The sequence below is a fragment of the Gadus macrocephalus genome, chromosome 7, assembly GCF_031168955.1.
Source record: "Gadus macrocephalus chromosome 7, ASM3116895v1".
NCBI classification, from domain to species: Eukaryota; Metazoa; Chordata; class Actinopteri; order Gadiformes; family Gadidae; genus Gadus; species Gadus macrocephalus.
In genome coordinates this window covers 2,640,510-2,665,429 of record NC_082388.1, presented here as the reverse complement: position 1 = coordinate 2,665,429, position 24,920 = coordinate 2,640,510, and the positions used below count along the sequence as shown (strand labels likewise).

General features: G+C 49.8%; 5 non-coding genes across 5 annotated transcripts; all 5 read left to right on the top strand.

The window, feature by feature from the left end:
- The first annotated feature begins 2,155 nt into the window (after positions 1-2,155).
- Positions 2,156-2,262, top strand: LOC132462212 (U6 spliceosomal RNA). The gene has a single exon (XR_009526772.1). It is a non-coding gene; the product is annotated as a U6 spliceosomal RNA (small nuclear RNA).
- Positions 2,263-7,399: 5,137 nt separating this feature from the next.
- Positions 7,400-7,506, top strand: LOC132462211 (U6 spliceosomal RNA). The gene has a single exon (XR_009526771.1). It is a non-coding gene; the product is annotated as a U6 spliceosomal RNA (small nuclear RNA).
- A 2,382-nt stretch (positions 7,507-9,888) lies between these two features.
- On the top strand, positions 9,889-9,995 carry LOC132462218 (U6 spliceosomal RNA). Its single transcript, XR_009526778.1, has one exon. It is a non-coding gene; the product is annotated as a U6 spliceosomal RNA (small nuclear RNA).
- Positions 9,996-15,120: 5,125 nt separating this feature from the next.
- Positions 15,121-15,226, top strand: LOC132462192 (U6 spliceosomal RNA). Its single transcript, XR_009526753.1, has one exon. It is a non-coding gene; the product is annotated as a U6 spliceosomal RNA (small nuclear RNA).
- Positions 15,227-20,351: 5,125 nt separating this feature from the next.
- On the top strand, positions 20,352-20,457 carry LOC132462191 (U6 spliceosomal RNA). The gene has a single exon (XR_009526752.1). It is a non-coding gene; the product is annotated as a U6 spliceosomal RNA (small nuclear RNA).
- The last annotated feature ends 4,463 nt before the right edge of the window (positions 20,458-24,920 follow it).

Genomic DNA, 24,920 nt, shown 5'->3' with positions numbered 1-24,920 from the left:
GTCCAAAGCATCAAACATACCACAGCGAGAGTGTCCTGCTGTTCAACTCATAGAGCTGGGCGCCCGGGCCATCAACCTCTGGTGTCCCAGCGCAAGGTCGCCAGGAACGTGGAGGGTGAGGTCCTCTGCCTCGATATCCTTTAAACTTTATTCAGAATCACAGTTTTAGTTTCATTTAGATCTTCAGCCCATGCTTGATAAAAAACATTGAATAGACTTTTCAAATTCAAAACCGTTTGCCCGCTAAAGCCAATCAAATTTGACCGCCAAGTCGCCAAACAGGAAGTAAGCCCATATCTCAGCAGCCCTTTGCCATATTAAAACCAACCTTGGTACATAGACCCATGACCCCATCATGGTGACACTGAATGAATCTGGTGACCTTTGACCTTTAAGGGGCACTGTTATTAATGTCGATGTGTTTTGACTCCTCTCTCTTCACATGAGTATATTTAAAACTTACTTTCAATGTCAGGTGATACTATCAGACCTCCCCATATAGCAAGTATATTATTTCCTGCAGAAATATCCGCGACAGCCAATGATAATCGACCGCGAAGCCGCCAAACCGGAAACACACCAATATCTCTGCAGCACTTTGACATATCATAACCAACCTTGATAAATAGACCCATAACATCATCATGGGGACACTCAATGAATTTGGTGACCATTGACCTCTAGGGGGCGCTATAATTAATGAAGACGTGTTTTAACTCCTTTCTCTTCACATGAGTACATTTCAAACTTATTTTCAATGTCTGATGATACTGTCAGACCTCCCCATATAGCTTATAAATTATTTCTCATGGCAACATCAGAACTTGGCCACCATGTTGAAAGTTGTCAAAATCAGTTGTACATTTCCACAGGCCACAAATTATGTCCAATCTTCATGAAACTTGGCAGATATGAACTTCAAACCAAGTTGAACAAATTCTTCAAACAGCTTTCTCAAATTCAAAACCGTTTGGCCGTGACAGCCAATCAAACATGACGGCGCTCATTAATGGGTAGACACTGCACTCGTGTGGCGATAAGCGGTACTTAATGTACAATGCAACAATGACTATATTTACCATTCCGCCCACTTACAATATAAACTGCAATTCCCACTGGATTAGATGCTTCACGAACCACCTCCAGAACGGATGCTTGTTCATATTGTGTCTCTTTTAGGGATATTGTTCAGAATACCCCTATGCGTTTGTGACATTTGTTCTGTCAGGCAGACTGTATTGCGCCCTTACCTCTAGGGGGGGTCATTTTCCCATTTGGTAAACATTGACGCGTACTCGCATAATGCTCATCCCACCAGCTGTCGGTATTACCGATTACCGAGACGGTCGTCATGTTGCCCCCTGGCCGATTACGTCCGTCCGGCAGAATTAGTTTATCGAGTTCCATTATGCTTGACACCCACGTTACTGCTCGCAGCTATATTTGTTCAGTTATTGTTGCTATTGATATTGCTATTGTTACTATTGCGATTTGCACATGATCATTGCACTTTTGTTATTAAAAAAAAAAAAATTCCCCATCTTTTGGTCTGATCATTATTCATTGCTCCATACCTGTGCATAGGCCAGATTAAAAAAAGAATATGAAATATTAAGAATATATTTCATATTTGGTAAATTAAATAAGTGTATTCAGGATCATCACTGAATTGTGATAACATTAAATAAAGAAGAAATAGCCAATTTGTTTTAACTCATAAATTCAATTAATTTAACCCAACCTTGTTGACTAGTTAACCCAATTCTGTAGTCAATACAACAACAATACTGGGTTAGCAAAGTAACTCAACTGTGGTGTAAATATAACCAAAAGCTTTGTTAAAATAACCCAGCAGTCTGGGTAAATGGGTAACCCAACATGTTTGGTTAAAACGTCGACCCATTTGGTTGGGTTATCCTAACTCAACACTTGGTCGGTCCTATATTAAACCAGCAGTTGGTTTAAGATTGGGTTGTTTTTAACCGAGCATTTCTTGTACATAATATCCTAATGACACCATAACTGGACCGGTGTATTGATCTATTATTGCTATGTATTTTATTGTATTGCAGTGTTTTTTATTAAACCGAACCATTAGAGAGAGATTCATTGTGTGAGTAGAGGTACATATAAAAACCAGGATCATTCCGTAATTGTGTTACCTCGTGTTTCACATATACTAAAATTGGAACGATACAGAGAAGATTAGCATGGCCCTCGCGCAGAGATGACACGCAAACTCGTGAAGCGTTCTAAATTTTAGTTTCTTATTAATATCTCTATTCTAATAATTTTAATAATAACTCATGGGTTGGGTATTCTTTCTGTTGAGACACCGCCCCCTAGTGGCGGAGTTGTGCGATGCAGCCAACACAGTCCTCTCCTTCTCTCGCTGCGTCCTGGTGAACCCGAGAACGGATTACGAGATAGTATTTTAGTTCCATGTACACCATTGAGAGCGTGGGATTCAAGCATGTCACCGTAACACTGTCCAAAGCATCAAACATACCACAGCGAGAGTGTCCTGCTGTTCAACTCATAGAGCTGGGCGCCCGGGCCATCAACCTCTGGTGTCCCAGCGCAAGGTCGCCAGGAACGTGGAGGGTGAGGTCCTCTGCCTCGATATCCTTTAAACTTTATTCAGAATCACAGTTTTAGTTTCATTTAGATCTTCAGCCCATGCTTGATAAAAAACATTGAATAGACTTTTCAAATTCAAAACCGTTTGCCCGCTAAAGCCAATCAAATTTGACAGCCAAGTCGCCAATCAGGAAGTAAGCCCATATCTCAGCAGCCCTTTGCCATATTAAAACCAACCTTGGTACATAGACCCATGACCCCATCATGGTGACACTGAATGAATCTGGTGACCTTTGACCTTTAAGGGGCACTGTTATTAATGTCGATGTGTTTTGACTCCTCTCTCTTCACATGAGTATATTTAAAACTTACTTTCAATGTCAGGTGATACTATCAGACCTCCCCATATAGCTAGTATATTATTTCCTGCAGAAATATCCGCGACAGCCAAGGATAATCGACCGCAAAGTCCTCTCCTGGAACCGTCACCTTATCGTGGTGGAGAGGTTTGCATGTCCCTGTGAACCTGAGGGCTGTGTTGTCTGGAGCCTTGTGCTCCTGGTAGGGTCTCTCATGGCAGAGTGGTCTCAGGCGAGGGGCCAGACTAAGAATGGTTCAAAAATCCTCAATGAATAACGGAAATAGAGGAGATGTGACCCGGCCCGGAGGAAGCCCGGGGCCCCCGTCTGGAGCTAGGCCCAGACGGAGGGCTCGATGGCGAGCGCCCGGTGGCCGGGTTTGCCACGGAGCCCGGTCGGGCAAAGCCCGAACAAAGTACGTGGCACCCCCCCCCTTGTCATCTCGTGGGCCCACCACCTGTGGGAAGACCCGTTGGGGTCGGGTGCGCAGCCACATGGGTGGCAGCGAAGGTCAGGGGTCTCGACGGACCAGACCCGGGCGGCAGAAGCTGGCTCTGGGGACGTGGAACGTCACCTCGCTGTGGGGAAAGGAACCAGAGCTTGTGAGGGAGGTGGAGCGCTATCAGTTAGATCTGGTGGGGCTTACCTCCACGCACAGTCTCAGCTCTGGTACCGTACTCCTGGATAAGGGTTGGACTCTATTCTTCTCCGGAGTTGCCAAGGGCGTGAGGCGCCGGGCGGGTGTGGGGATACTCATAAATCCCCGGCTGAGTGCCGCAGTGTTGGAGTTTACCCCGGTAGACGAGAGGGTCGCCTCCCTGCGCCTAAGGGTTGTAGGGGGGAAAACTCTGACTGTTGTTTGTGCGTATGCACCAAACAGCAGCTCAGAGTACTCGGCCTTCTTGGAGACCCTGAATGGAGTCCTGTATGGGGCTCCAGTAGGGGACTCCGTAGTTCTGCTGGGTGACTTCAACGCCCACGTGGGCAACGATGGAGACACCTGGAGAGGCGTGGTGGGGAGGAACGGCCTCCCTGATCTAAACCCGAGCGGTCGTTTGTTATTGGACTTCTGTGCTAGTCATGGATTATCCATAACAAACACCATGTTCGAACATAAGGGTGCTCATAAGTGTACCTGGTACCAGAGTACCCTAGGCCGAAGATCAATGATCGATTTTGTGATCGTGTCATCTGATCTGAGGCCGCATGTTTTGGACACTCGGGTAAAGAGAGGGGCGGAACTGTCAACCGACCACCATCTGGTTGTGAGTTGGATCAGGGAATGGGGGAAATTTCCGGATAGACCTGGTAAGCCCAAACGCGTAGTGCGGGTGAACTGGGAACGTCTGGAGGAGGCCCCCATCCTAGGTATCTTCAACTCACACTTCCGGCGGAGTTTTTCTAGCATTCCTGTGGAGGTTGGGGGCATTGAGCCGGAGTGGGCGGTGTTCAAAGCCTCCATTGCTGAAGCTGCGGTGGCTAGCTGTGGCCTCAGGGTCTTAGGCTCCTCAAGGGGCGGTAACCCTCGGACACCGTGGTGGACACCGGTGGTCAGGGAAGCCGTCCGATTGAAGAAGGAGGCCTTCCGGGATATGATATCCTGGAGGACTCCTGACTCGGTTGCAGGGTACCGACAGGCCCGAAGGGCTGCAGCTGCTGCCGTGTCGGAGGCTAAGCAGCGGGTGTGGGAGAAGTTCGGAGAGGCCATGGAGAAGGACTTTCGGTCGGCACCAAAGTGTTTCTGGAAGACTATCCGGCACCTCAGGAGGGGGAAACGGGGAACCGTCCAAGCTGTGTACAGTAAGGACGGGACTCTGTTGACCTCAACTGAGGAGGTCGTCGGACGTTGGAAGGAACACTTTGAGGAACTCCTGAATCCGAATAACACGCCCTCTATGTTGGAGGCAGAGCTCGAGGTTGATGGTGTTTCGTCGTCAATTTCCCTGGTGGAGGTCACTGAGGTAGTCAAACATCTCCGCAGTGGCAAAGCCCCAGGGATTGATGAGATCCAGCCAGAAATGCTAAAGGCTCTGGGTGTTGAGGGGCTGTCATGGTTGACACGCCTATTCAACATCGCGTGGGAGTCGGGTACAGTGCCAAAGGAGTGGCAAACCGGGGTGGTGGTTCCCCTGTTCAAAAAGGGGGACCAGAGAGTGTGTGCCAATTACCGGGGTATCACACTTCTCAGCCTCCCTGGTAAAGTCTACTCCAAGGTGCTGGAAAGGAGGGTTCGGCCGATCGTCGAACCTCAGATTGAAGAGGAACAATGCGGTTTTCGCCCCGGACGTGGAACTACGGACCAGCTCTTCACTCTCGCAAGGATCCTGGAGGGGGCCTGGGAGTATGCCCATCCGGTCTACATGTGTTTTGTGGATCTGGAGAAGGCGTATGACCGGGTCCCCCGGGAGAAACTGTGGGAGGTGCTGCGGGAGTATGGGATAAGGGGGCCTATCCTCAGGGCCATCCAATCCCTGTACTCCCAAAGCGAGAGCTGTGTTCGCGTCCTCGGCAGCCAGTCAGTTTCGTTCTCGGTGGGTGCTGGGCTCCGCCAGGGCTGCGCCTTGTCACCAATCCTGTTTGTGATATACATGGACAGGATATCGAGGCGTAGTCGTGGTGGGGAGGGGTTGCAGTTCGGTGGTCTGAGGATCTCGTCACTGCTTTTTGCAGATGATGTGGTCCTCATGGGATCATCGGCCTGTGACCTTCAGCACTCACTGGATCGGCTGGCGGCCGAGTGTGAAGCGGCTGGGATGAGGATCAGCACCGCTAAATCTGAGGCCATGACTCTTAGCAGGAAACCGATGGATTGCTTACTCCGGGTAGGAAATGAGTCCTTAGCCCAAGTGAAGGAGTTCAAGTACCTCGGGGTCTGTTTCGCGAGTGAGGGTACTATGGAACGTGAGATTGGCCGGAGAATCGGAGCAGCGGGGGCGGTATTGCGTTCGCTTTACCGCACCGTTGTAACGAAAAGAGAGCTGAGCCGCAAGGCAAAGCTCTCGATCTACCGGTCGATCTTCGTTCCTATCCTCACCTATGGTCATGAGGGCTGGGTGATGACCGAAAGGACGAGATTGCGGGTACAAGCGGCCGAGATGAGTTTTCTCAGAAGGGTGGTTGGCGTCTCCCTTAGGGATAGGGTGAGAAGCTCAGCCATCCGTGAGGAACTCGGAATAGAGCCGCTGCTCCTTTACTTAGAAAGGAGTCAGCTGAGGTGGTTCGGGCATCTGGTAAGGATGCCCACTGGGCGCCTTCCTTGGGAGGTGTTTCAGGCACGTCCAGTGGGGAGGAGACCTCGGGGAAGACCCAGGACTAGGTGGAGAGATTATATCTCAACACTGGCCTGGGAACGCCTCGGGATCCCCCCGTCAGAGTTGGTCAATGTGGCCCGGGAAAGGGAAGTCTGGGGCCCCCTGCTTGAGCTGCTCCCCCCGCGACCCGACCCCGGATAAGCGGAAGAAAATGAGATGAGATGAGATGTTCCGAATACCCCTATGTATTTGTGACATTTGTTCTGTCAGGCAGACTGTATTGCGCCCTTACCTCTAGGGGGGGTCATTTTCCCATTTGGTAAACATTGACGCGTACTCGCATAATGCTCATCCCACCAGCTGTCGGTATTACCGATTACCGAGACGGTCGTCATGTTGCCCCCTGGCCGATTACGTCCGTCCGGCAGAATTAGTTTATCGAGTCCCATTATGCTTGCCACCAACGTTACTGCTCGCAGCTATATTTGTTCAGTTATTGTTGCTATTGATATTGCTATTGTTACTATTGCGCTTTGCACATGATCATTGCACTTTTGTTATTAAAAAAAAATGTTTTCCCCATCTTTTGGTCTGATCATTATTCATTGCTCCATACCTGTGCATAGGCCAGATTAAAAAAGAATATGAAATATTAAGAATATATTTCATATTTGGTAAATTAAATAAGTGTATTCAGGATCATCACTGAATTGTGATAACATTAAATAAAGAAGAAATAGCCAATTTGTTTTAACTCATATATTCAATTAATTTAACCAAACCTTGTTGACTAGTTAACCCAATTCTGTAGTCAATACAACAAAAATACTGGGTTAGCAAAGTAACTCAACTGTGGTGTAAATATAACCAAAAGCTTTGTTTTAAATAACCCAGCAGTCTGGGTAAACGGGTAACCCAACATGTTTGGTTAAAACGTCGACCCATTTGGTGGGGTTATCCTAACTCAACGCTTGGTCGGTCCTATATTAAACCAGCAGTTGGTTTAAGATTGGGTTGTTTTTAACCAAGCATTTCTTGTACATAATATCCTAATGACACCATAACTGGACCGGTGTATTGACCGGTGTATTGATCTATTATTGCTATGTATTTTATTGTATTGCAGTGTTTTTTATTAAACCGAACCATTAGAGAGAGATTCATTGTGTGAGTAGAGGTAAATATAAAAACCAGGATCATTCCGTAATTGTGTTACCTCGTGTTTCACATATACTAAAATTGGAACGATACAGAGAAGATTAGCATGGCCCTCGCGCAGAGATGACACGCAAACTCGTGAAGCGTTCTAAATTTTAGTTTCTTATTAATATCTCTATTCTAATAATTGTAATAATAACTCATGGGTTGGGTATTCTTTCTGTTGAGACACCGCCCCCTAGTGGCGGAGTTGTGCGATGCAGCCAACACAGTCCTCTCCTTCTCTCGCTGCGTCCTGGTGAACCCGAGAACGGATTACGAGATAGTATTTTAGTTCCATGTACACCATTGAGAGCGTGGGATTCAAGCATGTCACCGTAACACTGTCCAAAGCATCAAACATACCACAGCGAGAGTGTCCTGCTGTTCAACTCATAGAGCTGGGCGCCCGGGCCATCAACCTCTGGTGTCCCAGCGCAAGGTCGCCAGGAACGTGGAGGGTGAGGTCCTCTGCCTCGATATCCTTTAAACTTTATTCAGAATCACAGTTTTAGTTTCATTTAGATCTTCAGCCCATGCTTGATAAAAAACATTGAATAGACTTTTCAATTTCAAAACCGTTTGCCCGCTAAAGCCAATCAAATTTGACAGCCAAGTCGCCAATCAGGAAGTAAGCCCATATCTCAGCAGCCCTTTGCCATATTAAAACCAACCTTGGTACATAGACCCATGACCCCATCATGGTGACACTGAATGAATCTGGTGACCTTTGACCTTTAAGGGGCACTGTTATTAATGTCGATGTGTTTTGACTCCTCTCTCTTCACATGAGTATATTTAAAACTTACTTTCAATGTCAGGTGATACTATCAGACCTCCCCATATAGCTAGTATATTATTTTCTGCAGAAATATCCGCGACAGCCAAGGATAATCGACTGCAAAGCCGCCAAACCTGAAACACACCAATATCTCTGCAGCACTTTGACATATCATAACCAATCTTGATAAATAGACCCACAACATCATCATGGGGACACTCAATGAATTTGGTGACCATTGACCTCTAGGGGGCGCTATAATTAATGAAGACGTGTTTTAACTCCTTTCTCTTCACATGAGTACATTTCAAACTTATTTTCAATGTCTGATGATACTGTCAGACCTCCCCATATAGCTTATAAATTATTTCTCATGGCAACATCAGAACTTGGCCACCATGTTGAAAGTTGTCAAAATCAGTTGTACATTTCCACAGGCCACAAATTATGTCCAATCTTCATGAAACTTGGCAGATATGATCTTCAAACCAAGTTGAACAAATACGTCAAGCAGCTTTCTCAAATTCAAAACCGTTTGGCCGTGACAGCCAATCAAACATGGCGGCGCTCATTAATGGGTAGACACTGCACTCGTGTGGCGATAAGCGGTACTTAATGTATAATGCAACAATGACTATATTTACCATTCCGCCCACTTACAATATTAACTGCAATTCCCACTGGATTAGATGCTTCACGAACCACCTCCAGAACGGATGCTTGTTTATATTGTGTCTCTTTTAGGGATATTGTTCCGAATACCCCTATGTATTTGTGACATTTGTTCTGTCAGGCAGACTGTATTGCGCCCTTACCTCTAGGGGGGGTCATTTTCCCATTTGGTAAACATTGACGCGTACTCGCATAATGCTCATCCCACCAGCTGTCGGTATTACCGATTACCGAGACGGTCGTCATGTTGCCCCCTGGCCGATTACGTCCGTCCGGCAGAATTAGTTTATCGAGTCCCATTATGCTTGCCACCCACGTTACTGCTCGCAGCTATATTTGTTCAGTTATTGTTGCTATTGATATTGCTATTGTTACTATTGCGCTTTGCACATGATCATTGCACTTTTGTTATTAAAAAAAAAGGTTTTCCCCATCTTTTGGTCTGATCATTATTCATTGCTCCATACCTGTGCATAGGCCAGATTAAAAAAGAATATGAAATATTAAGAATATATTTCATATTTGGTAAATTAAATAAGTGTATTCAGGATCATCACTGAATTGTGATAACATTAAATAAAGAAGAAATAGCCAATTTGTTTTAACTCATATATTCAATTAATTTAACCCAACCTTGTTGACTAGTTAACCCAATTCTGTAGTCAATACAACAAAAATACTGGGTTAGCAAAGTAACTCAACTGTGGTGTAAATATAACCAAAAGCTTTGTTTTAAATAACCCAGCAGTCTGGGTAAACGGGTAACCCAACATGTTTGGTTAAAACGTCGACCCATTTGGTTGGGTTATCCTAACTCAACGCTTGGTCGGTCCTATATTAAACCAGCAGTTGGTTTAAGATTGGGTTGTTTTTAACCGAGCATTTCTTGTACATAATATCCTAATGACACCATAACTGGACCGGTGTATTGATCTATTATTGCTATGTATTTTATTGTATTGCAGTGTTTTTTATTAAACCGAACCATTAGAGAGAGATTCATTGTGTGAGTAGAGGTACATATAAAAACCAGGATCATTCCGTAAATGTGTTACCTCGTGTTTCACATATACTAAAATTGGAACGATACAGAGAAGATTAGTATGGCCCTCGCGCAGAGATGACACGCAAACTCGTGAAGCGTTCTAAATTTTAGTTTCTTATTAATATCTCTATTCTAATAATTGTAATAATAACTCATGGGTTGGGTATTCTTTCTGTTGAGACACCGCCCCCTAGTGGCGGAGTTGTGCGATGCAGCCAACACAGTCCTCTCCTTCTCTCGCTGCGTCCTGGTGAACCCGAGAACGGATTACGAGATAGTATTTTAGTTCCATGTACACCATTGAGAGCGTGGGATTCAAGCATGTCACCGTAACACTGTCCAAAGCATCAAACATACCACAGCGAGAGTGTCCTGCTGTTCAACTCATAGAGCTGGGCGCCCGGGCCATCAACCTCTGGTGTCCCAGCGCAAGGTCGCCAGGAACGTGGAGGGTGAGGTCCTCTGCCTCGATATCCTTTAAACTTTATTCAGAATCACAGTTTTAGTTTCATTTAGATCTTCAGCCCATGCTTGATAAAAAACATTGAATAGACTTTTCAAATTCAAAACCGTTTGCCCGCTAAAGCCAATCAAATTTGACAGCCAAGTCGCCAATCAGGAAGTAAGCCCATATCTCAGCAGCCCTTTGCCATATTAAAACCAACCTTGGTACATAGACCCATGACCCCATCATGGTGACACTGAATGAATCTGGTGACCTTTGACCTTTAAGGGGCACTGTTATTAATGTCGATGTGTTTTGACTCCTCTCTCTTCACATGAGTATATTTAAAACTTACTTTCAATGTCAGGTGATACTATCAGACCTCCCCATATAGCTAGTATATTATTTCCTGCAGAAATATCCGCGACAGCCAAGGATAATCGACCGCAAAGTCCTCTCCTGGAACCGTCACCTTATCGTGGTGGAGAGGTTTGCGTGTCCCTGTGAACCTGAGGGCTGTGTTGTCTGGAGCCTTGTGCTCCTGGTAGGGTCTCTCATGGCAGAGTGGTCTCAGGCGAGGGGCCAGACTAAGAATGGTTCAAAAATCCTCAATGAATAACGGAAATAGAGGAGATGTGACCCGGCCCGGAGGAAGCCCGGGGCCCCCGTCTGGAGCTAGGCCCAGACGGAGGGCTCGATGGCGAGCGCCCGGTGGCCGGGTTTGCCACGGAGCCCGGTCGGGCAAAGCCCGAACAAAGTACGTGGCACCCCCCCTCTCGTCATCTCATGGGCCCACCACCTGTGGGAAGACCCGTTGGGGTCGGGTGCGCAGCCACATGGGTGGCAGCGAAGGTCAGGGGTCTCGACGGACCAGACCCGGGCGGCAGAAGCTGGCTCTGGGGACGTGGAACGTCACCTCGCTGTGGGGAAAGGAACCAGAGCTTGTGAGGGAGGTGGAGCGCTATCAGTTAGATCTGGTGGGGCTTACCTCCACGCACAGTCTCAGCTCTGGTACCGTACTCCTGGATAAGGGTTGGACTCTATTCTTCTCCGGAGTTGCCAAGGGCGTGAGGCGCCGGGCGGGTGTGGGGATACTCATAAATCCCCGGCTGAGTGCCGCAGTGTTGGAGTTTACCCCGGTAGACGAGAGGGTCGCCTCCCTGCGCCTAAGGGTTGTAGGGGGGAAAACTCTGACTGTTGTTTGTGCGTATGCACCAAACAGCAGCTCAGAGTACTCGGCCTTCTTGGAGACCCTGAATGGAGTCCTGTATGGGGCTCCAGTAGGGGACTCCGTAGTTCTGCTGGGTGACTTCAACGCCCACGTGGGCAACGATGGAGACACCTGGAGAGGCGTGGTGGGGAGGAACGGCCTCCCTGATCTAAACCCGAGCGGTCGTTTGTTATTGGACTTCTGTGCTAGTCATGGATTATCCATAACAAACACCATGTTCGAACATAAGGGTGCTCATAAGTGTACCTGGTACCAGAGTACCCTAGGCCGAAGATCAATGATCGATTTTGTGATCGTGTCATCTGATCTGAGGCCGCATGTTTTGGACACTCGGGTAAAGAGAGGGGCGGAACTGTCAACCGACCACCATCTGGTTGTGAGTTGGATCAGGGAATGGGGGAAATTTCCGGATAGACCTGGTAAGCCCAAACGCGTAGTGCGGGTGAACTGGGAACGTCTGGAGGAGGCCCCCATCCTAGGTATCTTCAACTCACACTTCCGGCGGAGTTTTTCTAGCATTCCTGTGGAGGTTGGGGGCATTGAGCCGGAGTGGGCGGTGTTCAAAGCCTCCATTGCTGAAGCTGCGGTGGCTAGCTGTGGCCTCAGGGTCTTAGGCTCCTCAAGGGGCGGTAACCCTCGGACACCGTGGTGGACACCGGTGGTCAGGGAAGCCGTCCGATTGAAGAAGGAGGCCTTCCGGGATATGATATCCTGGAGGACTCCTGACTCGGTTGCAGGGTACCGACAGGCCCGAAGGGCTGCAGCTGCTGCCGTGTCGGAGGCTAAGCAGCGGGTGTGGGAGAAGTTCGGAGAGGCCATGGAGAAGGACTTTCGGTCGGCACCAAAGTGTTTCTGGAAGACTATCCGGCACCTCAGGAGGGGGAAACGGGGAACCGTCCAAGCTGTGTACAGTAAGGATGGGACTCTGTTGACCTCAACTGAGGAGGTCGTCGGACGTTGGAAGGAACACTTTGAGGAACTCCTGAATCCGAATAACACGCCCTCTATGTTGGAGGCAGAGCTCGAGGTTGATGGTGTTTCGTCGTCAATTTCCCTGGTGGAGGTCACTGAGGTAGTCAAACATCTCCGCAGTGGCAAAGCCCCAGGGATTGATGAGATCCAGCCAGAAATGCTAAAGGCTCTGGGTGTTGAGGGGCTGTCATGGTTGACACGCCTATTCAACATCGCGTGGGAGTCGGGTACAGTGCCAAAGGAGTGGCAAACCGGGGTGGTGGTTCCCCTGTTCAAAAAGGGGGACCAGAGAGTGTGTGCCAATTACCGGGGTATCACACTTCTCAGCCTCCCTGGTAAAGTCTACTCCAAGGTGCTGGAAAGGAGGGTTCGGCCGATCGTCGAACCTCAGATTGAAGAGGAACAATGCGGTTTTCGCCCCGGACGTGGAACTACGGACCAGCTCTTCACTCTCGCAAGGATCCTGGAGGGGGCCTGGGAGTATGCCCATCCGGTCTACATGTGTTTTGTGGATCTGGAGAAGGCGTATGACCGGGTCCCCCGGGAGAAACTGTGGGAGGTGCTGCGGGAGTATGGGATAAGGGGGCCTATCCTCAGGGCCATCCAATCCCTGTACTCCCAAAGCGAGAGCTGTGTTCGCGTCCTCGGCAGCCAGTCAGTTTCGTTCTCGGTGGGTGCTGGGCTCCGCCAGGGCTGCGCCTTGTCACCAATCCTGTTTGTGATATACATGGACAGGATATCGAGGCGTAGTCGTGGTGGGGAGGGGTTGCAGTTCGGTGGTCTGAGGATCTCGTCACTGCTTTTTGCAGATGATGTGGTCCTCATGGGATCATCGGCCTGTGACCTTCAGCACTCACTGGATCGGCTGGCGGCCGAGTGTGAAGCGGCTGGGATGAGGATCAGCACCGCTAAATCTGAGGCCATGACTCTTAGCAGGAAACCGATGGATTGCTTACTCCGGGTAGGAAATGAGTCCTTAGCCCAAGTGAAGGAGTTCAAGTACCTCGGGGTCTGTTTCGCGAGTGAGGGTACTATGGAACGTGAGATTGGCCGGAGAATCGGAGCAGCGGGGGCGGTATTGCGTTCGCTTTACCGCACCGTTGTAACGAAAAGAGAGCTGAGCCGCAAGGCAAAGCTCTCGATCTACCGGTCGATCTTCGTTCCTATCCTCACCTATGGTCATGAGGGCTGGGTGATGACCGAAAGGACGAGATTGCAGGTACAAGCGGCCGAGATGAGTTTTCTCAGAAGGGTGGTTGGCGTCTCCCTTAGGGATAGGGTGAGAAGCTCAGCCATCCGTGAGGAACTCGGATTAGAGCCGCTGCTCCTTTACTTAGAAAGGAGTCAGCTGAGGTGGTTCGGGCATCTGGTAAGGATGCCCACTGGGCGCCTTCCTTGGGAGGTGTTTCAGGCACGTCCAGTGGGGAGGAGACCTCGGGGAAGACCCAGGACTAGGTGGAGAGATTATATCTCAACACTGGCCTGGGAACGCCTCGGGATCCCCCCGTCAGAGTTGGTCAATGTGGCCCGGGAAAGGGAAGTCTGGGGCCCCCTGCTTGAGCTGCTCCCCCCGCGACCCGACCCCGGATAAGCGGAAGAAAATTAGATGAGATGAGATGTTCCGAATACCCCTATGTATTTGTGACATTTGTTCTGTCAGGCAGACTGTATTGCGCCCTTACCTCTAGGGGGGGTCATTTTCCCATTTGGTAAACATTGACGCGTACTCGCATAATGCTCATCCCACCAGCTGTCGGTATTACCGATTACCGAGACGGTCGTCATGTTGCCCCCTGGCCGATTACGTCCGTCCGGCAGAATTAGTTTATCGAGTCCCATTATGCTTGCCACCAACGTTACTGCTCGCAGCTATATTTGTTCAGTTATTGTTGCTATTGATATTGCTATTGTTACTATTGCGCTTTGCACATGATCATTGCACTTTTGTTATTAAAAAAAAATGTTTTCCCCATCTTTTGGTCTGATCATTATTCATTGCTCCATACCTGTGCATAGGCCAGATTAAAAAAGAATATGAAATATTAAGAATATATTTCATATTTGGTAAATTAAATAAGTGTATTCAGGATCATCACTGAATTGTGATAACATTAAATAAAGAAGAAATAGCCAATTTGTTTTAACTCATATATTCAATTAATTTAACCCAACCTTGTTGACTAGTTAACCCAATTCTGTAGTCAATACAACAAAAATACTGGGTTAGCAAAGTAACTCAACTGTGGTGTAAATATAACCAAAAGCTTTGTTTTAAATAACCCAGCAGTCTGGGTAAACGGGTAACCCAACATGTTTGGTTAAAACGTCGACCCATTTGGTTGGGTTATCCTAACTCAACGCTTGGTCGGTCCTATATTAAACCAGCAGTTGGTTTAAGATTGGGTTGTTTTTAACGGAGCATTTCTTGTACATAATATCCTAATGACACCATAACTGGACCGGTGTATTGATCTATTATTGCTATGTATTTTATTGTATTGCAGTGTTTTTTATTAAACCGAACCATTAGAGAGAGATTCATTGTGTGAGTAGAGGTACATATAAAAACCAGGATCATTCCGTAAATGTGTTTCTCGTGTTTCACATATACTAAAATTGGAACGATACAGAGAAGATTAGCATGGCCCTCGCGCAGAGATGACACGCAAACTCGTGAAGCGTTCTAAATTTTAGTTTCTTATTAATATCTCTATTCTAATAATTTTAATAATAACTCATGGGTTGGGTATTCTTTCTGTTGAGACACCGCCCCCTAGTGGCGGAGTTGTGCGATGCAGCCAACACAGTCCTCTCCTTCTCTCGCTGCGTCCTGGTGAACCCGAGAACGGATTACGAGATAGTATTTTAGTTCCATGTACACCATTGAGAGCGTGGGATTCAAGCATGTCACCGTAACACTGTCCAAAGCATCAAACATACCACAGCGAGAGTGTCCTGCTGTTCAACTCATAGAGCTGGGCGCCCGGGCCATCAACCTCTGGTGTCCCAGCGCAAGGTCGCCAGGAACGTGGAGGGTGAGGTCCTCTGCCTCGATATCCTTTAAACTTTATTCAGAATCACAGTTTTAGTTTCATTTAGATCTTCAGCCCATGCTTGATAAAAAACATTGAATAGACTTTTCAAATTCAAAACCGTTTGCCCGCTAAAGCCAATCAAATTTGACAGCCAAGTCGCCAATCAGGAAGTAAGCCCATATCTCAGCAGCCCTTTGCCATATTAAAACCAACCTTGGTACATAGACCCATGACCCCATCATGGTGACACTGAATGAATCTGGTGACCTTTGACCTTTAAGGGGCACTGTTATTAATGTCGATGTGTTTTGACTCCTCTCTCTTCACATGAGTATATTTAAAACTTACTTTCAATGTCAGGTGATACTATCAGACCTCCCCATATAGCTAGTATATTATTTCCTGCAGAAATATCCGCGACAGCCAAGGATAATCGACCGCAAAGTCCTCTCCTGGAACCGTCACCTTATCGTGGTGGAGAGGTTTGCGTGTCCCTGTGAACCTGAGGGCTGTGTTGTCTGGAGCCTTGTGCTCCTGGTAGGGTCTCTCATGGCAGAGTGGTCTCAGGCGAGGGGCCAGACTAAGAATGGTTCAAAAATCCTCAATGAATAACGGAAATAGAGGAGATGTGACCCGGCCCGGAGGAAGCCCGGGGCCCCCGTCTGGAGCTAGGCCCAGACGGAGGGCTCGATGGCGAGCGCCCGGTGGCCGGGTTTGCCACGGAGCCCGGTCGGGCAAAGCCCGAACAAAGTACGTGGCACCCCCCCTCTCGTCATCTCATGGGCCCACCACCTGTGGGAAGACCCGTTGGGGTCGGGTGCGCAGCCACATGGGTGGCAGCGAAGGTCAGGGGTCTCGACGGACCAGACCCGGGCGGCAGAAGCTGGCTCTGGGGACGTGGAACGTCACCTCGCTGTGGGGAAAGGAACCAGAGCTTGTGAGGGAGGTGGAGCGCTATCAGTTAGATCTGGTGGGGCTTACCTCCACGCACAGTCTCAGCTCTGGTACCGTACTCCTGGATAAGGGTTGGACTCTATTCTTCTCCGGAGTTGCCAAGGGCGTGAGGCGCCGGGCGGGTGTGGGGATACTCATAAATCCCCGGCTGAGTGCCGCAGTGTTGGAGTTTACCCCGGTAGACGAGAGGGTCGCCTCCCTGCGCCTAAGGGTTGTAGGGGGGAAAACTCTGACTGTTGTTTGTGCGTATGCACCAAACAGCAGCTCAGAGTACTCGGCCTTCTTGGAGACCCTGAATGGAGTCCTGTATGGGGCTCCAGTAGGGGACTCCGTAGTTCTGCTGGGTGACTTCAACGCCCACGTGGGCAACGATGGAGACACCTGGAGAGGCGTGGTGGGGAGGAACGGCCTCCCTGATCTAAACCCGAGCGGTCGTTTGTTATTGGACTTCTGTGCTAGTCATGGATTATCCATAACAAACACCATGTTCGAACATAAGGGTGCTCATAAGTGTACCTGGTACCAGAGTACCCTAGGCCGAAGATCAATGATCGATTTTGTGATCGTGTCATCTGATCTGAGGCCGCATGTTTTGGACACTCGGGTAAAGAGAGGGGCGGAACTGTCAACCGACCACCATCTGGTTGTGAGTTGGATCAGGGAATGGGGGAAATTTCCGGATAGACCTGGTAAGCCCAAACGCGTAGTGCGGGTGAACTGGGAACGTCTGGAGGAGGCCCCCATCCTAGGTATCTTCAACTCACACTTCCGGCGGAGTTTTTCTAGCATTCCTGTGGAGGTTGGGGGCATTGAGCCGGAGTGGGCGGTGTTCAAAGCCTCCATTGCTGAAGCTGCGGTGGCTAGCTGTGGCCTCAGGGTCTTAGGCTCCTCAAGGGGCGGTAACCCTCGGACACCGTGGTGGACACCGGTGGTCAGGGAAGCCGTCCGATTGAAGAAGGAGGCCTTCCGGGATATGATATCCTGGAGGACTCCTGACTCGGTTGCAGGGTACCGACAGGCCCGAAGGGCTGCAGCTGCTGCCGTGTCGGAGGCTAAGCAGCGGGTGTGGGAGAAGTTCGGAGAGGCCATGGAGAAGGACTTTCGGTCGGCACCAAAGTGTTTCTGGAAGACTATCCGGCACCTCAGGAGGGGGAAACGGGGAACCGTCCAAGCTGTGTACAGTAAGGATGGGACTCTGTTGACCTCAACTGAGGAGGTCGTCGGACGTTGGAAGGAACACTTTGAGGAACTCCTGAATCCGAATAACACGCCCTCTATGTTGGAGGCAGAGCTCGAGGTTGATGGTGTTTCGTCGTCAATTTCCCTGGTGGAGGTCACTGAGGTAGTCAAACATCTCCGCAGTGGCAAAGCCCCAGGGATTGATGAGATCCAGCCAGAAATGCTAAAGGCTCTGGGTGTTGAGGGGCTGTCATGGTTGACACGCCTATTCAACATCGCGTGGGAGTCGGGTACAGTGCCAAAGGAGTGGCAAACCGGGGTGGTGGTTCCCCTGTTCAAAAAGGGGGACCAGAGAGTGTGTGCCAATTACCGGGGTATCACACTTCTCAGCCTCCCTGGTAAAGTCTACTCCAAGGTGCTGGAAAGGAGGGTTCGGCCGATCGTCGAACCTCAGATTGAAGAGGAACAATGCGGTTTTCGCCCCGGACGTGGAACTACGGACCAGCTCTTCACTCTCGCAAGGATCCTGGAGGGGGCCTGGGAGTATGCCCATCCGGTCTACATGTGTTTTGTGGATCTGGAGAAGGCGTATGACCGGGTCCCCCGGGAGAAACTGTGGGAGGTGCTGCGGGAGTATGGGATAAGGGGGCCTATCCTCAGGGCCATCCAATCCCTGTACTCCCAAAGCGAGAGCTGTGTTCGCGTCCTCGGCAGCCAGTCAGTTTCGTTCTCGGTGGGTGCTGGGCTCCGCCAGGGCTGCGCCTTGTCACCAATCCTGTTTGTGATATACATGGACAGGATATCGAGGCGTAGTCGTGGTGGGGAGGGGTTGCAGTTCGGTGGTCTGAGGATCTCGTCACTGCTTTTTGCAGATGATGTGGTCCTCATGGGATCATCGGCCTGTGACCTTCAGCACTCACTGGATCGGCTGGCGGCCGAGTGTGAAGCGGCTGGGATGAGGATCAGCACCGCTAAATCTGAGGCCATGACTCTTAGCAGGAAACCGATGGATTGCTTACTCCGGGTAGGAAATGAGTCCTTAGCCCAAGTGAAGGAGTTCAAGTACCTCGGGGTCTGTTTCGCGAGTGAGGGTACTATGGAACGTGAGATTGGCCGGAGAATCGGAGCAGCGGGGGCGGTATTGCGTTCGCTTTACCGCACCGTTGTAACGAAAAGAGAGCTGAGCCGCAAGGCAAAGCTCTCGATCTACCGGTCGATCTTCGTTCCTATCCTCACCTATGGTCATGAGGGCTGGGTGATGACCGAAAGGACGAGATTGCGGGTACAAGCGGCCGAGATGAGTTTTCTCAGAAGGGTGGTTGGCGTCTCCCTTAGGGATAGGGTGAGAAGCTCAGCCATCCGTGAGGAACTCGGATTAGAGCCGCTGCTCCTTTACTTAGAAAGGAGTCAGCTGAGGTGGTTCGGGCATCTGGTAAGGATGCCCACTGGGCGCCTTCCTTGGGAGGTGTTTCAGGCACGTCCAGTGGGGAGGAGACCTCGGGGAAGACCCAGGACTAGGTGGAGAGATTATATCTCAACACTGGCCTGGGAACGCCTCGGGATCCCCCCGTCAGAGTTGGTCAATGTGGCCCGGGAAAGGGAAGTCTGGGGCCCCCTGCTTGAGCTGCTCCCCCCGCGACCCGACCCCGGATAAGCGGAAGAAAATTAGATGAGATGAGATGTTCCGAATACCCCTATGTATTTGTGACATTTGTTCTGTCAGGCAGACTGTATTGCGCCCTTACCTCTAGGGGGGGTCATTTTCCCATTTGGTAAACATTGACGCGTACTCGCATAATGCTCATCCCACCAGCTGTCGGTATTACCGATTACCGAGACGGTCGTCATGTTGCCCCCTGGCCGATTACGTCCGTCCGGCAGAATTAGTTTATCGAGTCCCATTATGCTTGCCACCAACGTTACTGCTCGCAGCTATATTTGTTCAGTTATTGTTGCTATTGATATTGCTATTGTTACTATTGCGCTTTGCACATGATCATTGCACTTTTGTTATTAAAAAAAAATGTTTTCCCCATCTTTTGGTCTGATCATTATTCATTGCTCCATACCTGTGCATAGGCCAGATTAAAAAAGAATATGAAATATTAAGAATATATTTCATATTTGGTAAATTAAATAAGTGTATTCAGGATCATCACTGAATTGTGATAACATTAAATAAAGAAGAAATAGCCAATTTGTTTTAACTCATATATTCAATTAATTTAACCCAACCTTGTTGACTAGTTAACCCAATTCTGTAGTCAATACAACAAAAATACTGGGTTAGCAAAGTAACTCAACTGTGGTGTAAATATAACCAAAAGCTTTGTTTTAAATAACCCAGCAGTCTGGGTAAACGGGTAACCCAACATGTTTGGTTAAAACGTCGACCCATTTGGTTGGGTTATCCTAACTCAACGCTTGGTCGGTCCTATATTAAACCAGCAGTTGGTTTAAGATTGGGTTGTTTTTAACGGAGCATTTCTTGTACATAATATCCTAATGACACCATAACTGGACCGGTGTATTGATCTATTATTGCTATGTATTTTATTGTATTGCAGTGTTTTTTATTAAACCGAACCATTAGAGAGAGATTCATTGTGTGAGTAGAGGTACATATAAAAACCAGGATCATTCCGTAAATGTGTTTCTCGTGTTTCACATATACTAAAATTGGAACGATACAGAGAAGATTAGCATGGCCCTCGCGCAGAGATGACACGCAAACTCGTGAAGCGTTCTAAATTTTAGTTTCTTATTAATATCTCTATTCTAATAATTTTAATAATAACTCATGGGTTGGGTATTCTTTCTGTTGAGACACCGCCCCCTAGTGGCGGAGTTGTGCGATGCAGCCAACACAGTCCTCTCCTTCTCTCGCTGCGTCCTGGTGAACCCGAGAACGGATTACGAGATAGTATTTTAGTTCCATGTACACCATTGAGAGCGTGGGATTCAAGCATGTCACCGTAACACTGTCCAAAGCATCAAACATACCACAGCGAGAGTGTCCTGCTGTTCAACTCATAGAGCTGGGCGCCCGGGCCATCAACCTCTGGTGTCCCAGCGCAAGGTCGCCAGGAACGTGGAGGGTGAGGTCCTCTGCCTCGATATCCTTTAAACTTTATTCAGAATCACAGTTTTAGTTTCATTTAGATCTTCAGCCCATGCTTGATAAAAAACATTGAATAGACTTTTCAAATTCAAAACCGTTTGCCCGCTAAAGCCAATCAAATTTGACAGCCAAGTCGCCAATCAGGAAGTAAGCCCATATCTCAGCAGCCCTTTGCCATATTAAAACCAACCTTGGTACATAGACCCATGACCCCATCATGGTGACACTGAATGAATCTGGTGACCTTTGACCTTTAAGGGGCACTGTTATTAATGTCGATGTGTTTTGACTCCTCTCTCTTCACATGAGTATATTTAAAACTTACTTTCAATGTCAGGTGATACTATCAGACCTCCCCATATAGCTAGTATATTATTTCCTGCAGAAATATCCGCGACAGCCAAGGATAATCGACCGCAAAGTCCTCTCCTGGAACCGTCACCTTATCGTGGTGGAGAGGTTTGCGTGTCCCTGTGAACCTGAGGGCTGTGTTGTCTGGAGCCTTGTGCTCCTGGTAGGGTCTCTCATGGCAGAGTGGTCTCAGGCGAGGGGCCAGACTAAGAATGGTTCAAAAATCCTCAATGAATAACGGAAATAGAGGAGATGTGACCCGGCCCGGAGGAAGCCCGGGGCCCCCGTCTGGAGCTAGGCCCAGACGGAGGGCTCGATGGCGAGCGCCCGGTGGCCGGGTTTGCCACGGAGCCCGGTCGGGCAAAGCCCGAACAAAGTACGTGGCACCCCCCCTCTCGTCATCTCATGGGCCCACCACCTGTGGGAAGACCCGTTGGGGTCGGGTGCGCAGCCACATGGGTGGCAGCGAAGGTCAGGGGTCTCGACGGACCAGACCCGGGCGGCAGAAGCTGGCTCTGGGGACGTGGAACGTCACCTCGCTGTGGGGAAAGGAACCAGAGCTTGTGAGGGAGGTGGAGCGCTATCAGTTAGATCTGGTGGGGCTTACCTCCACGCACAGTCTCAGCTCTGGTACCGTACTCCTGGATAAGGGTTGGACTCTATTCTTCTCCGGAGTTGCCAAGGGCGTGAGGCGCCGGGCGGGTGTGGGGATACTCATAAATCCCCGGCTGAGTGCCGCAGTGTTGGAGTTTACCCCGGTAGACGAGAGGGTCGCCTCCCTGCGCCTAAGGGTTGTAGGGGGGAAAACTCTGACTGTTGTTTGTGCGTATGCACCAAACAGCAGCTCAGAGTACTCGGCCTTCTTGGAGACCCTGAATGGAGTCCTGTATGGGGCTCCAGTAGGGGACTCCGTAGTTCTGCTGGGTGACTTCAACGCCCACGTGGGCAACGATGGAGACACCTGGAGAGGCGTGGTGGGGAGGAACGGCCTCCCTGATCTAAACCCGAGCGGTCGTTTGTTATTGGACTTCTGTGCTAGTCATGGATTATCCATAACAAACACCATGTTCGAACATAAGGGTGCTCATAAGTGTACCTGGTACCAGAGTACCCTAGGCCGAAGATCAATGATCGATTTTGTGATCGTGTCATCTGATCTGAGGCCGCATGTTTTGGACACTCGGGTAAAGAGAGGGGCGGAACTGTCAACCGACCACCATCTGGTTGTGAGTTGGATCAGGGAATGGGGGAAATTTCCGGATAGACCTGGTAAGCCCAAACGCGTAGTGCGGGTGAACTGGGAACGTCTGGAGGAGGCCCCCATCCTAGGTATCTTCAACTCACACTTCCGGCGGAGTTTTTCTAGCATTCCTGTGGAGGTTGGGGGCATTGAGCCGGAGTGGGCGGTGTTCAAAGCCTCCATTGCTGAAGCTGCGGTGGCTAGCTGTGGCCTCAGGGTCTTAGGCTCCTCAAGGGGCGGTAACCCTCGGACACCGTGGTGGACACCGGTGGTCAGGGAAGCCGTCCGATTGAAGAAGGAGGCCTTCCGGGATATGATATCCTGGAGGACTCCTGACTCGGTTGCAGGGTACCGACAGGCCCGAAGGGCTGCAGCTGCTGCCGTGTCGGAGGCTAAGCAGCGGGTGTGGGAGAAGTTCGGAGAGGCCATGGAGAAGGACTTTCGGTCGGCACCAAAGTGTTTCTGGAAGACTATCCGGCACCTCAGGAGGGGGAAACGGGGAACCGTCCAAGCTGTGTACAGTAAGGATGGGACTCTGTTGACCTCAACTGAGGAGGTCGTCGGACGTTGGAAGGAACACTTTGAGGAACTCCTGAATCCGAATAACACGCCCTCTATGTTGGAGGCAGAGCTCGAGGTTGATGGTGTTTCGTCGTCAATTTCCCTGGTGGAGGTCACTGAGGTAGTCAAACATCTCCGCAGTGGCAAAGCCCCAGGGATTGATGAGATCCAGCCAGAAATGCTAAAGGCTCTGGGTGTTGAGGGGCTGTCATGGTTGACACGCCTATTCAACATCGCGTGGGAGTCGGGTACAGTGCCAAAGGAGTGGCAAACCGGGGTGGTGGTTCCCCTGTTCAAAAAGGGGGACCAGAGAGTGTGTGCCAATTACCGGGGTATCACACTTCTCAGCCTCCCTGGTAAAGTCTACTCCAAGGTGCTGGAAAGGAGGGTTCGGCCGATCGTCGAACCTCAGATTGAAGAGGAACAATGCGGTTTTCGCCCCGGACGTGGAACTACGGACCAGCTCTTCACTCTCGCAAGGATCCTGGAGGGGGCCTGGGAGTATGCCCATCCGGTCTACATGTGTTTTGTGGATCTGGAGAAGGCGTATGACCGGGTCCCCCGGGAGAAACTGTGGGAGGTGCTGCGGGAGTATGGGATAAGGGGGCCTATCCTCAGGGCCATCCAATCCCTGTACTCCCAAAGCGAGAGCTGTGTTTGCGTCCTCGGCAGCCAGTCAGTTTCGTTCTCGGTGGGTGCTGGGCTCCGCCAGGGCTGCGCCTTGTCACCAATCCTGTTTGTGATATACATGGACAGGATATCGAGGCGTAGTCGTGGTGGGGAGGGGTTGCAGTTCGGTGGTCTGAGGATCTCGTCACTGCTTTTTGCAGATGATGTGGTCCTCATGGGATCATCGGCCTGTGACCTTCAGCACTCACTGGATCGGCTGGCGGCCGAGTGTGAAGCGGCTGGGATGAGGATCAGCACCGCTAAATCTGAGGCCATGACTCTTAGCAGGAAACCGATGGATTGCTTACTCCGGGTAGGAAATGAGTCCTTAGCCCAAGTGAAGGAGTTCAAGTACCTCGGGGTCTGTTTCGCGAGTGAGGGTACTATGGAACGTGAGATTGGCCGGAGAATCGGAGCAGCGGGGGCGGTATTGCGTTCGCTTTACCGCACCGTTGTAACGAAAAGAGAGCTGAGCCGCAAGGCAAAGCTCTCGATCTACCGGTCGATCTTCGTTCCTATCCTCACCTATGGTCATGAGGGCTGGGTGATGACCGAAAGGACGAGATCGCGGGTACAAGCGGCCGAGATGAGTTTTCTCAGAAGGGTGGTGGGCGTCTCCCTTAGGGATAGGGTGAGAAGCTCAGCCATCCGTGAGGAACTCGGATTAGAGCCGCTGCTCCTTTACTTAGAAAGGAGTCAGCTGAGGTGGTTCGGGCATCTGGTAAGGATGCCCACTGGGCGCCTTCCTTGGGAGGTGTTTCAGGCACGTCCAGTGGGGAGGAGACCTCGGGGAAGACCCAGGACTAGGTGGAGAGATTATATCTCAACACTGGCCTGGGAACGCCTCGGGATCCCCCCGTCAGAGTTGGTCAATGTGGCCCGGGAAAGGGAAGTCTGGGGCCCCCTGCTTGAGCTGCTCCCCCCGCGACCCGACCCCGGATAAGCGGAAGAAAATGAGATGAGATGAGATGTTCCGAATACCCCTATGTATTTGTGACATTTGTTCTGTCAGGCAGACTGTATTGCGCCCTTACCTCTAGGGGGGGTCATTTTCCCATTTGGTAAACATTGACGCGTACTCGCATAATGCTCATCCCACCAGCTGTCGGTATTACCGATTACCGAGACGGTCGTCATGTTGCCCCCTGGCCGATTACGTCCGTCCGGCAGAATTAGTTTATCGAGTCCCATTATGCTTGCCACCAACGTTACTGCTCGCAGCTATATTTGTTCAGTTATTGTTGCTATTGATATTGCTATTGTTACTATTGCGCTTT